Source organism: Humulus lupulus, chromosome 1 (genome assembly GCF_963169125.1).
Source record: "Humulus lupulus chromosome 1, drHumLupu1.1, whole genome shotgun sequence".
In the NCBI taxonomy this organism is placed as follows: Eukaryota; Viridiplantae; Streptophyta; class Magnoliopsida; order Rosales; family Cannabaceae; genus Humulus; species Humulus lupulus.
Window position 1 is genome coordinate 271,581,451 of NC_084793.1, and position 13,601 is coordinate 271,595,051.

Here is a 13,601-nt window from a genome sequence, read left to right on the forward strand (position 1 = left end):
ATTATCTTTTTATAATTTTTTTTTACATTATTATTTGCGTGTATGATTGCAATTTTTTTACTATATGTATTATTTTTTTAATAATTGTCTACTCAAACTACTATTCACTAATCTCATAAAACTGTATTGCATTATTATTATTATTTGAAAAACAGAGAAGAAGATAAGACAATGTTAGCAGCATATACATATGTGTTCATACGCAGCTAGCTAGGCTTAGAATAAACAAGGAGGGAGGGGTCCTACAGTGTACCCTCCTGTCACTTACATTCCTACACCTGATCAATACTATATATATGTATATATATATATACACACACACACATATATGCATGCCTCTGAATTATTTAAACTGATTTTTCCATGTACTCATATATATATGTATTACTTTTGCTTTATTGGGAATTTTTATTTTTGAGTTAATGTATTTTTAAGGTTTTAATAAAAATGATTTGATGATATCCTTATGATATAATTGTTGATCAATTATTGTCTTTACATTATTACATATTATCACATCTTTAGATGTTGTTTGTTGTTTATTATGTGTTTAAAGGTTTACTTTTTCTTCTTCTTTCTTTTGTTTTGAGAGCAAGAGTAGTTAGTAAACTAATTTTAGGAACATGCTGTTGTCACCCATGTTATTAATGGAATAAGATAATTTTCATACATGGAATGGGAGCTGTTTCATGGAAAAGTAATCATCAAGTTATAATAAGTTAGGATTTATTTGGCACTATTTCATTACAAATATAAAACCCAAGGAGAGCAGTTTGTTATTGAAAGAGCAGTTCGACCTAATATGTATAGGTAGTATTATACCATATATACTCTTCAGGTTATTCCAACTGCATCTTAGAATTAATTATTAGTTTTATATATTGGTTCTAGTTTTTGTACTATTAGAAGGGAGAATGGTTTTTGTTCACAGTTATAGACAAACAGTTTCCGTCATGTTTATGTTTCTGGATCATAATTTTGATTCTATTTTATGATATAAATTTCTAATTCTATTGTGACTATCGTTTTTTCTCTTTCTTTCCTTTGTGCCTAAATATAGTGAGGCTTGGACTCTACTTTGACTCTCAGAGGATTCTCTTCTGTGGATGAATATCTCTGCTGAACTATAAATGTGTGATTTAGTTTGGTTTTAGTATTTTAGCAGCTGACTATATAGGGTGTGATGCAACTGTAGTGGTCAAGATGTATATGAAGTATAATGGGTTGATTTTTATTAAATCCATAATAGTCTACTTTTATGCACTGCAAATAACATATGCCCATGCATCAGAGCAATTACACTTGATAATTGAAATGATCTATTGCAACATCTAGGAACTACTATATAGGAAAAGTTTAAGCTGCTACATGTTGCAGTATCTGGTTGTTCTGAAAATTACTAATACTATCTGTAGGAATTGGTTCAGTCAGCTATGTTGACCTGTTCATTTCAGTTACTAACAACTTAACTGTTTTACTCTTCTTAGTAATGTTAGTTAAGTATAGTTGTCTATAAATAGACATTACATTGTACAGGTTATTTTAATGTCAATTTACATTGTATTAGCTCTGTAATCTTGTAAACAAACTGATATAGAAGGCTTTCAAGATTGTAATGTGGATTGATATTCAACAATAAAGAAAGTGGCTATTTCATTCAAATTCTCTTCTTCTTCTCACCTCTGTTCTTTAATTTTCTTTGTCTAAAGTTCTATCAGATTTATCTTAAGCTATTTGATCAATTGTATTTGATTAAGGATTCACAACATTATCAGTAGAGATGATTATAGTAATAATCATTTTGATCCATGTGCACTCAATACTTGTTATGCACACATGTATTAAAGATCAAGTTAAAGTTTGAGCTAATGGGTCACACCGTTAATTTTTTTACGATGAGTAGTAGTTTGCGGAGTAAGAACCCATTGATGAGTATATATATAGAGAGAGATAATACAGAAATATAATATTACTGAGAAAAGCTCCTATCTGTCCATACCAAATGGGGATGAAAATGCAACTTATTCATTATCTTACTCCAAAGGTGACAATCTCAAAACCAAATTCCATGATACCAGTTCACTAACATTTATTCTCTTCTCTTCATAGATTTTATTGGAAAAACAAACAGGAATACCAAAAAAAGTTTAGTTTCCTGGGATACAAACAGAACATTAAACTACCATGTGAAAACAACTTGTCTTGACCAGGGGTGGACAACAAAAAATTTACTAGAGTGAGGTCAGGACAAGAAAGAGTACCTTTGATGTTTGATAAGTCGAGCCGATGGGGTGGAGAGCAACTTCGTGAGGTTGGAGTAGACCGATCTGATCGACAGTGGAGGAGAACGACGCCGTGAGGAAGGGGGTGGGTAGCTGTATCGTGAGAGAAGAAAGAGGTTGTCGTGTGGTTTTGCTGAGCTCCTTTTTCTGGTAACAGATTTGGTGGATGGTGAGAGAAGCTAGATGGTGAGAAAGAGGGATTTAGGTGTTAGAGAAACCCATATTCAGCAAGAGATTTTTTGTTTTATCTTTTGCTTTCAGCTTAGAGAGAATGAGAATGGTGTAAAATAATAAAAAAAAATAAAAAGTAAAGGAAGCATTTAGTAATTCACTTGGCGCCAAAAATTTCAGCCCATATATTTTTATAGCTAAATCAAGAATAACACTTTAACAAATGTGTAATATCTTACCATAATATTTACTCAAAATTCTTGTAGTGTGAATTTGTTTCAATGTGACACTTTAGAATTAATAGGAAATTATAGGAATTTGGCTTTTAAAAATTTAATCTGTTTAATTTTTTTTGGAAAACCATAGTCATTAATTTTCGAAAAATTAATAATAAAAATATTATTTTTCATTTTAATAATGAGCTTATTTTAAGATTTTATTTGATCTCCACCGTTGGTTTAACATAGTCAATAGCTTAATGGGGCCTCGAGGCGCTTTGATTCGTCCCCCTACGGAAGATGTTCATTAGCTATTTTGACAAGGTTAGATCTCGAAAGATAGATAATTATAGGTCAAATTCGACTAGACTCACCCCTACGGTGACTACTAGGACTAAATCTATGATTATCGAAACCGTAGGTCTTGCTCATAAAATAAAAGATTTTGTTTTCTTATTTTGATCGAATAGTAGGTTATTAATAGTGGTGTCCATTATTAAATGAGTTTACAACTCTATTTAACTAGTGGTATTTTTTACTCTCGCCAACTGGGACAAGGATATCATAGATTAGTTCAAACCTAAAGAAATAGAGATATGATTTTTTTTGGTGTTTTTCTCATATCTTACATATTTTTGGTATATGTTGTCCTATTTCTTGAAATTTGTGTGAATAGAAGTTTTATTGAGCAAATGTGATTGATTTCTATTTTATTGATAATTTGTAGTTTTAATTTAAGTAGTGTCTGTGTCTACTCCCATCCTTTCTCAACTTTCGATGGAGAAACTCACTGGAGAAAACTTCCTTAAATGGAAGCAGAATATCAACATAAATTTGATTGGTGACAACTCCGAGTTCGTCATGATTGAGGAATCCCCAGAACGAGCATCGTGTTCGCACGTTCGTGATGGCATTGTCAATGCTCATGATGGCACCGTAAATTCTTGGAGAGCACCGTCTCTGCACATACCTGATGACACAGTGAATGCTCGTATAGCACCGTGTCTGCACATTCATGATCAACTCAACTATGGTCTAAAACAACTCATGAATAAGCTTCAGTTTATTGAACCTATCATGGGTGGACCTAGTAAATGAGGTGAAAATGAGACTACTGATGTTGCTGCTGATCTAGCTAAGGATGAAGCTAACCCAGCTTCGTCTTCGAAAGCTGAAACAAGAGGAAAGAATGGAAAAATACTGCAAAGACGAGTGCACAACCATATGCACAGATGCCGAAGGGGAAGAACAAGAAAAACAAGAAAGATAAAGATAAGTGCTTTCACTGCAAAGATAAGGGACATTGGAAATGAGATTGCCCTAAGTTTTTAGGAGCGAAAAACAAAGGAAATGATTATAGTTCATTTATCTTAGAAACATGTGTTTTAGAGAATGATAAATCCGTTTGGATTATTGATTCTGGATTTACAAACCATGCTTGCAACTCTTTACAGCTTCTTGAATAGTGGGAGGAAGTGAACGAAGGCGGCTGAAAGCTTAGAGTTGGGGATGGAGCGTTTGTTAAGGTCCAAGCTAGATGAATAGCTTGTCTGAAGTTCAGAAATAAATACTTAATTTTAAAAGATGTTTTTTTTATTCCGGATTTTAGTAGAAATTTAATTTTAGTTTCCATGTTGCAATTAGAACAATTTGTTATGACTTTCACAAGTTCAATATATCTATTTCTTTCAAAGGATCACACTTGTGTATTGCATGTTTGGAAAATGGGCTTTATATTCTGCGACCTAACGAACCCCTCGCTCTTAATAATGACTTGTTCAAAGTAGCTAAAGCTAGGACCAATAAATGTCAAAAGACCGATAACGATACTATGACGTATTTATGGCACTTGAGACTAGGTCACATTGGCTATGATAGGATTCAAAAACTTACAAAGGACGGACCTTTGAGGGAACTCACCTTAGGTGAATTACCTGTCTGTGAATCTTGTTTAGAAGGCAAACTGACCAAGCATCCATTCTCTACAAAGGGTGATAGGGCCAAAGAACCACTTGGTCTTGTGCATTCAGATGTTTGTGGACCTTTGAATGTACAAGCCAGGGGTGGTTTTGAGTATTTCATCACTTTCATTGACGATTACTCTAGATACTCATGTCTTTACCTAATGCATAGGAAATCAAAAACATTTTCAAAGTTTCAGGAATTCCTAGCAATGGCTCAGAACCAATTAGGTAAAACGTTAAAGATCTTGCGATCTGATAGGGGTGGAGAATATTTGGATATGCAGTTCCAAGATCATTTAACTGAACTTGGGATTTTATCACAGCTTTCTGCCCAAGGTACTCCGCAACAAAATGGTGTAGCGGAACGCCGGAACAGAACTTTATTGGTAATGGTTAGATGCATGCTTAGTTACTCAACTCTACCAACTTCGTTCTGGGGACACGAAATTGAAACCGCGAATGACATTCTCAATGTCATGTCATCTAAATCAGTCCCCAAAACACCTTTAGAACGCTAGAATGGTCGTGAACCTAGTTTACGCTATTATAGAATCTGGGGGTGTCCGGCCCATGTCCTTAGGAAAAATGAGGGAAAGCTAGAACTACGAACTGAAGTTTACATATTTTTTCACTATCCTAAAGGTACTCGGGGTGGACTTTTCTATAGTCATTCAGAAAAGAAAGTGTTTACTTCTACGAATGCTACTTTTCTGGAAAATGACTATGTCCAAAACTTCAAACCACGCAGCAAAGTAGTTTTAGAGGACATGGTTAAAGAATTGACTCCAACCAATTTTCTATTGTCATCAACGCGAGTTGATGATGAAATTCCCACTCTTCATGTCCAACCGACACAATTCGATTTAAATGAAGAAAGTACCATTGTTCCTGAGCAAACAGTCACTGAGCCTCGTCGTACACTACAACAATTTTGCTTATATATTACGTTAAAATATTACGTATATTTAGAAGTGTTATAAATATATCCTAATAAAAAAAAACACGCTGAAATTTTACCCAAAGAGGCAGCAAGTGAAAATACTTAGCGCCAAATGAAAATGAAAAATATCATTTGGTTTCCTCTCTCTCTCATTCGGATTCAGCCCATCTAATATCTGAACTCCATCACCCCAATCACGCCTCATCCTCTCTCTCTCGCCTTCATTTTATCAGTTCCCTCTCCATTCTCCATCGCGCTCTCTCTCACCAAGTCTATCGACTCTCTCCATCACGCCATGAGCACGCCTAGCTAAAGCTCTCTCTCTAACAGAGTCTATCGAATCTCTCTTCCTCAAGCCCCGATACGCTAAAGTTTGACTGAACAACACCATGTTTAGTCTCTCTTCACTCTTTCCCGTTGAGCTGTTGGAGCACACATGAGCACGGAGCAGCTAAACCAAGACCCAGGTAACCCAATCACTCACGAAGTTGTTAGTTTCTTCTATAGTTTTTTTTTTCTTTTTTAGATTTCAAATTAATATCAAGAAAGTGTTTTGAATATTGATTATATATATTTGTTTCTAATTGAGATAACACAGAAAATTAAAACTAGAGAGGTTTTATGCTAGCTAATTCAAACACTCACAGGGCCTCTCTTTCTCACGCTCTCCTCTTTCCCTCGCCTCTCTCAAATTTCACCTCACTGAAGCCTCTCTTGGAGTAGCTCAAGAGGTAAGGCATTCTGATTTTTTTTAACTTTGATTTTGATATTTAGTGTTTTAGTTTGTTAAGTAAAACTTGTATTGATTTTTGTTTTGGTTTTGGGGTATTATCAGTGGGTATAAGTCTTGGTTTCTCCCCTTGTTGCTGATCTGGTTCTTTGATCCCCTATTTCACAATCAAGTAAGTCAAACTTCCATTTACATATTATTGATGAATAACCAAATTTTTGTATATATATATATAGTGCATATTATACAAAGATAAATAATAGGTGCTTGCCATCTTTTTTTTTGTCTATGTACATAAAGAAATGTTAAGAAAGAGGGTTCTATTCTCTGTTTTTCAAAATATGAATATTATATATAGATAAGATAAATGAAATTAAATATGATTTTATGACAGCTAATTAGATAACTCATGACACTATATTCTTATGAACTAATGTGCTGTTAATAGAAAATAGTTTTGTTTTGTTTTAGGTGTTTTTCACTTTTTAATGAATTTGTACCTACTTTTCTCTATCACTAGAATGGTCAAGAAGCTAAATCGATATTCTATATTACAATAGAAAGTATTCTTATATAGATTTAGGTATCTACAAGACACAGTATGTTATAACTAATATAAATTTGAATTTTTTTTAATACAGGTCTATTTGTTGTATTATGGCTTTGGTGCTCCTTTCCTTTTCAACATTTTTTTTACATGTGTGTGGATTGTTTGCTTAAAATGATCCAAATTATTTCTACATGTGTGTTCTTTGTCTCTACTCAACTTATATCAAGAATTTTTTTTGGATATAGTCAATACATATATAATTTTTTGTGTTGGAATTATTTCTAATTGAGAGAATACAAAGAGAAAATTTCGAGATGTTGTAAGTGTGAGAATATGGTGCTTAATACTTGATGTTTGTGATTTGAGAATATGGATTTAGATTACCTGTTCTTTAGTCCTTTTGTTGGCCTTTGTGTATGAAATTTGGATTTTACAGATTTGATTTATGCATATTCTAGAATCTAAATTTATCAGGCTTTTATTCATGTGAAAAATTATAATATTGATTGTATGGGTTTTGATCATAAATAATGAGATTTATGCTTGGTGCTGTTATATTGCTAATATATGGCTCTGTCTCTGTATTTTTATTCTATTTCTAATATAGTTAAAACTTTTCTGGATGGCTGCCTCCAAGAGAAGAGGCAAGATACTTTGTGTGCAAGCAATCTTTCACGGGAGACTCTTATTTTTGTCTGCATTTTACAAGTGGTATGCCTTTTGCCTTTGTTTTAATATTTTGCTAATGTTAGATGAGTTTGAATATCTTAAATATTCATCCATAGTGAAGTAGGTTATGAGATTATTGTTGTGTGTTGCGGTGATAACAGAAGGTTGAGAACTTGTGTGTCTTAGTGAAGTAGGATCTGAGAAATTTGTGTGTTGTGGTGAGATAAGGAAGAAAACATGCATGTTTTTTGAATTAGTTGAATTGATATTGGCAGATGGTTAGTTTCTAGTCTAGGGGAAATGGTGTTTGATTTTATATAGACTTATCTAGTATTACTATTTTATAATTGAATTGTGTTTGCTTGGTTTGTTTGTTGATTGGTACATTAATTAGACTGTTAAAAACACACACTTTTAAATGGTGTACTAATCTTTTTGTATAGACTTTGAGGTCCTTTTCAGTTGTATTGCAAGCAGCTTTGCCTGAGTTGCTTCCTTTTTTAGGGTCCTTAAGCTTCTTAAAGAAACCAAAATATCATTTTGTGTTGGCACTATAACAAAATTGGGTTTTAGAGACGAATTTGTCGCTAAAGCTTTCTAAATCCTCGCTATATCGAATAGAGATAACGAAATTGTCGTTAAACTTCCTCGCTAATACTTTGTTTCTATTGTTGAACTATAGAGAGGACATTTAAAATCCTCGCTATTGCTCGGTAATTGAGAGAAAATTTTAGTCGCTATTACATAGAATATTAGGTTGATATACATACATATATATGGTATGTCATTAAACCAGCTTTTTTCTACTTCCTTGGTGATGTTAGATTGTCATTTGGTGAGTGACTTTATGCAAAGAGTAGCAGCAAGTCTTTTCAACTGAGTATCATTTATGGATTTAATTCATAATTAAATATTTTGATACCAAGACCAAATTTAACACCAGAAGAAAGAAAACCCCAATATTAGACATTTACCAAAACATATTACAAAATAATAATAGAATAAATCAAGTGAGATTTACTATTACCCCAATATGGGCTTATTTTTCTTGTTGTATTGCCTCCTAGTGGTCGAACTCTATTGGATGGAGATACTATTTAATATTTTATTGCCTAATTGTGAATTGAAATATATATATATTGGAATAATATTTACGTTGTGGCTATTAACAATCGTTGTTGTGTCTCTAGTTAGTTATTTGGGTTTTATATTTTATTAAGTTTTTTTACTTATATTTCTATTTGATAGTTTTATTTATGTATAATTTATGTGTTTATATTTATATGAATATTATGGACTTGTGAAAATGGTAAATTAATGTATTTTATTGATAAATATTTTAAGAGCCTCTATTGTTAGACAAAGAGCCTGATTTGATGTTATAGTGCTTGTAGTCTCTTCTAGTTTTGTACAAGTTAAGCATTGTCAAATAACCTTAATAACCTTTCATATTCGTATAATAAACATTCCACTAGAAACCTAAATAATTATACTACCAAATCATACGCATCAAAACCAATACAAACAATTTCTTTATCTCTCCCCACTTAAATGAGTCAAATAACAACAATATCAATTTTTTATTTATTTAAACTAATAACATACAATAATTGAGAATTGATGCATTTATATAAGTAAATATCATCACCAATAACTAAATAGAAATCATTTTCTTGTAAATGGAACCAAGCCACTTGATAAATGTAGTTTATTCTTGGAATTCGATTCTTTTTGACATTTTTTTTGCAAAAATAATTCTTTTATGATTAGAATAAGCAAAAGCCCTTAAATAAGCTTTTTATACAGTTTATCTTTACTGGTTTGAGCATAAATTAGTCACCATGTGCATAACAACACATTAGAAACACTATATTGAGGAAGTTATCTTACTGTTTTTCCCTGTTTTGAATATTTGTTGCTTAATTGAGGAAGTTTTAATGTTCACCATGTTCATGACTGGAATTTTCTTGTATTAATGATCTTGTCGTTACTAAGAGGTTTGATGAGTCCGTGGGACTTTTTCTTTTGCATGTTCATTTCTTTTTAAACTTAAATATAATGGACATGTTCACAATGATTAATTGATATTGGGTTTTACTTTTCTAATATTATACGAAGGCCCCCATAATTTTATGAGTATCTTTCTGTAATGTGTTAAAGCATTTTATTTTCAGAATGTCTTATGTTATAGCTTCACTGTTTTTTGTTTGAATATAACTTGCTTCTTATCCTAAAGTAAAAAATCATAAACATACCCTAGGGACTTTCCATTTTCCTGTACTGTTTTCTAATTGTTTATTTACAATGAATATAATTTTGGAATTTACTATTATAATTTTGTAACAATAGAATATTTTATAATCCAATACCCATGTTTCCTTAATAGAAGTTGCTTAGTTTTATTTTCACTGCTAATGATTGTGATTTTATATAGTGGAATAGTTTAAAATTTTAGTTCTACTTTGGTATAATATGACACATATTCAGAATATAGCCACAATTTTGTGTGGTTTTGAATTAAAAACTTGTAAACTTGGGTTTCTAAAAGTTTGGAAAATGATGGTGAAAACTCATGTATATTGTATGTTGTAGCCCAGTGTTTTTTCTCTATAATTTTCTCCCTTTCACCTCTGAATTTATTTTCACTGCTAATGATTGTGATTTTGTATTGTGGAATAGATTAAAATTTTAGTTCTACTTTGGTATAATACGACACATATTCAGAATATAGCCACAATTTTGTGTGATTTTGAATTAAAAACTTGTAAAGTTGGGGTTCTAAAAGTTTGGAGAATGATGCTGAAACTCATGTATATTGTATGTTGTAACCCAATGTTTTTTCTCTCTAATTTTCTCCCTTTCACCTCTGAATTTATTTTCACTGCTAATGATTGTGATTTTGTATTGTGGAATAGAATAACATTTTGGTTCTAATTTGGTATAATATGACACCTTCAGAATATAGCCACAGTTTTGTGTGATTTTGAATTAAAAACTTGTAAACTTGGGGTTCTAAAAAGTTTGAGAATTATGCTGAAACTCATGTATATTGTATGTTGTAACCCAGTGTTTTTTCTCTCTAATTTTCTCCCTTTCACCTCTGAATTTATTTTCACTGCTAATGATTGTGATTTTGTATTATGGAATAGATTAAAATTTTGGTTCTAATTTGGTATAATATGACACCTTCAGAATAATGCCACAATTTTGTGTGATTTTGAATTAAAAACTTGTAAACTTGGGGTTCTAAAAGTTTGGAGAATGATTCTGAAAACTCATGTATATTGTATGTTGTAACCCAGTGTTTTTTCTCTCTAATTTTCTCCCTTTCACCTCTGAATTTATCTGTTTGTTTGTGGAAATATCACTACTTCTTGGCCTTTTCTTTTTTAATAGGCTCATAATACTGAGCTAGAAGATGAACCTCAAAAAGATGACTTTCATCAGCCTTTGTCTAGGTATAAAGAAGAAAGTCTTGTGTTGTGCTTTAGAACTATACTGCTGAATCTTTTTTTCATTTTCATTAATCTTTATGTATCGATAAAGTTCTTTAGGTATCATAAATCTGAAAATAGTAATGTTGAGCGTTCTGGAGTTGCTCAGGGATTGAGTGAGATCAGTTTCTTAATTTGAGAAAGATTAAATTTCATATCTTGTTAGATGCAACTTATGTCTGTTCTTGATTATCTGAATTCAGGGCATAACACTAAATATTTTGATGCTTTTTGTATTTAAATATAATACATAGTGCTTTTAAATATCCTACAATTGGTAGACACATACTTTATAAATTTAGATACTCAGTTCTAGAATAACATATTAATAAGGGAAAGAAAAAAAAAGTCTCACTCTTTGTTTATTACTCTTTTGTGATAGGTTGCAGTTTCCACTACAAAGGCTTATATAAAATTTCTTTCTGATGGATTTGTGTCTCAACTTGTGATTAAACTACATAACATATTGATTTGGATATAAATAATTGTCAAAAGTTCTTGATCCATGCAGCTGGAATATGGTCACTTGCTGTCCTGATGGTTTGGCCATTAGTCTGTAAGTAAATTCATGGCGAAAAACAACAAATTTTAGCTTATATCAGAAAAATTTGAGCTTATATGTCACACACAAATTTGAGACTTGATACTTTAAGATTTTTCTAAGTAGTTGGGAATGGTTTTTGGTGCTACAGAGGAACTCCAAGCCAGAACTTATCAGGCATCCTTTCTACAAGCATATGAAACTTAACAAATCTCTAGAGTGTGTAAGTGGAAAAACCAGTGCTGTCATTCTCATTTTGTTTGTCTTCATAATTTGTTTACTGCTGACCCTTTATTTATTTGTTTATTATTATTATTTCTCTGTCTGCAGACTATTACAGAGCAATAATATAACGAGTCCTATCCCCTCTAAGATTGGGAGGCTCCAAAAGCTTGACACACTTGATCTTTCCAATAACAACTTCAATAGACAAATTCCCAACACTTTATCACACTTAAAGAGTCTTCAATACCTATATGTAAACTCTGTTGATTAATTTTGAGTTAAATATTTACATGTTAAGCTTCAATACCAGAAAATTTTCTTTGACGTCAACGGTTAGTAAACCTAACTCATTTTTTAAGCAATATCATTAAAAAAGAAACAGAAGAAGAAGAGATTAACAGTTGTAGGCTTTAAAAAATGTTAGAGCAACATCATGAGGAGGTTTGCCTTGGAAACCTGAGGAGATTTCAATTTAGAGAGCTTTAGATGGCAACAAACAACTTCAGCAGCAAGTACTTTGTTGGAAAAGGTGGTTTTGGAAATGTCTACAGAGGCTGTCTCAGAGATGGTACAGTAGTAGCAGCTAAAAGGCTTAAAGATGGTAATGCCATTGGTGGTGAGATTCAATTCCAAACTGAAGTTGAGATGATTAGCCTGGCAGTTCACATGAACCTTCTTCAGCTTTACAGGTTTTGTATGACGGCCTCTGAGAGGCTCTTAGTTTACCCCTATATGTCAAACAACAGTGTTGCCTCCCGCCTCAAAGGTAAGCTGGCCTGTGATGTTCTATTTTTTTGATCAAATTTATCTTATGATATTTTGCCAAAGCACTACTATCGAGAAATATAGGTTTTCATCACTAGTATCTTATTGGAAATAGATATTTCTACTTTGGTATCTAAGCTCATAATTTGTAATCATTCTATCATTTTTATCAAGTAGACATCTCTATTGAAATGCCATTAATTGCCAAACCACTGCATATTGGCAACTTTAAGTCTTGGAATCTTTTCATATTCTCTATGAAATTAGGCACTCATGATAATTATCATGCAATCAAGGGAAACCATCCATGACAATTGTTGATTCATTTTTTTTAGTACTTCTATTTGTTCTATTTTACAGTTCACTATCAGGTATGAGTTTGAGTATTAATCATTTAATTTCTTATGTAGTTGAGCAAGCTAATGTCACAATGGAAACAAGAGCATAATGAATCAACTTTTTTTATGTACTCTTTTAGTTTACTATTAACTTTAAGTTGAAGCATTAATTATTTAAATTTTGTTGTAGCTAAGCATATGGACTCACAACAAAGACAAGTGCACAAAGGATGATGAATTGAAGGATGGAGCAAGTTTCATGCATGATTTACTTTTGTGTATCTTGTGATGTTTCTGTTTTTCATTTTTGAAGTAAAAAATGTTCAAGATTATTAAACTTTATTATGTTATGCTTTCAAACTTAAGTTAGAACTAAGATCTCATGAAGTAGACACATTCATGGTTTGAATTAGTTATTGTTTAATGTAATACTTATGGTTTATCAATCTATTGAGAATTACATTTTATGATTAATTTTGATTTTTTTATCAAAATGCAATAATGAAAATCTTTTAATTAAAAAAAAACCTTATAAGTATACTTATCAAAATAAAATTTAAAATATATTATCCACACTAAAGTAACAAAATTTTAATACTAGACTTTTAATATGTTATGATTTAGAAACATATTATAAGCATAACAAATCGTTATGATTTATATAATATAACAAACTAAAAACGTTATCAAAATAATCAAATGTAACATTGGAAA